We start from the raw sequence: 1312 nt of genomic DNA on the forward strand, positions 1-1312 counted from the left end.
ACAAAAATAAGCATCAGCATTTACAGCAAGTAGCAGTGTTGTTGATAGGGTTCGGAGAATATTCAATAAAAAAATCGTTTCATATAATAAATGAGTGTTTAATTGTAATGTACGCACTACAGTCTTTAGGCTTGATTTAATAATACAGTAAACATCTACTGCAAATTAAGGTAATTCAAGATAGCATTGAAACCTCATTGAAATACACATAATTGATAAACTTTACTTCGTATTTTATGTAGCTAAACTTTATCTTACATTATACATTATATATTTGAAGAATGTATTTATTAATTAATTAATTAGTTTGCTCAACTCATTTGTATGTGCAAGGAATAGTAAATTAGTTCATTAGTGAAAATTTAAAGAAGTTTGTAACGCTACTTCATTACTTTGACTAGTTTTACCAATGTTTTACACAAATGGCCCAAGTTAGTTTAAGTTGTGAAGTTCGTTTCATTGGCTTAATTACAGTAGTACCAACATTGCTGGAAATATAAGGTTTAATCTTTATTTGAATTGACGTATATTAAACTCAAATAAAAGTGTCTTTTAAATTAGTATGATCGAAATAATGTTATATACTTTGTAAAGCATCGTTACTGCCGATGGTTGTTTATTTATACCGGGTGGTCATTAATGATCAAGGACAATTGTGTTCAGTTTAGACTTGTTAAAAGATAGTAACTTTCTAACAATGTGCTAGCAGCCTTCTGACAGCTAAGGAAGAACTTAAAAAAATTCAGCTACTTTTTCATTAGAAAAAAAAGTTATTCTTACTGTAGATTTAAAAAACAAGATAAAATGTCAAAATTTTAAATTTCCACGATACTTATGTGAACCATGACGGGAGTGGGAAATAAATAAGCATCCTTGAGTAAGAAAACAATAAAATAGAGCTATCCAAGTGGGGATGTAAAAAATGAAAGCATAATTTTGCCGGGGCAATAAAGTGGTTATGATGAAGAATTCAACCTTTTATTTGACGTTGGGGATTCTTGGTAGGATTGGATTCTTAACATATGGCCTTCCCTGTGAGCTTATTTAGCAAAGTTTCAAAAATATATAATTACAAAATGTTATTATATGCATGGACTTTTAACATAAAGATATAGCCCTCCAATAGGTTAAAATGTGTGTATAATGTGTAGATATTTAACTTATGTGTATTTAAAAATTCTAAAAATTTAAGTTTATCAATCTTCTAATCTAGCCTATAAGAAAAGGCGAAAAAAAATAATGTTGTAACATTAGTTGTGAATATTAGTAAAACTTCTGTTATTACTATCTGACAGGATATTTAAATAGGTAT

Source organism: Macrosteles quadrilineatus, unplaced genomic scaffold, assembly GCF_028750875.1.
Source record: "Macrosteles quadrilineatus isolate MER2022 unplaced genomic scaffold, UCM_ALF_1.0 Scaffold_2__2_contigs__length_208266976, whole genome shotgun sequence".
In the NCBI taxonomy this organism is placed as follows: domain Eukaryota; kingdom Metazoa; phylum Arthropoda; class Insecta; order Hemiptera; family Cicadellidae; genus Macrosteles; species Macrosteles quadrilineatus.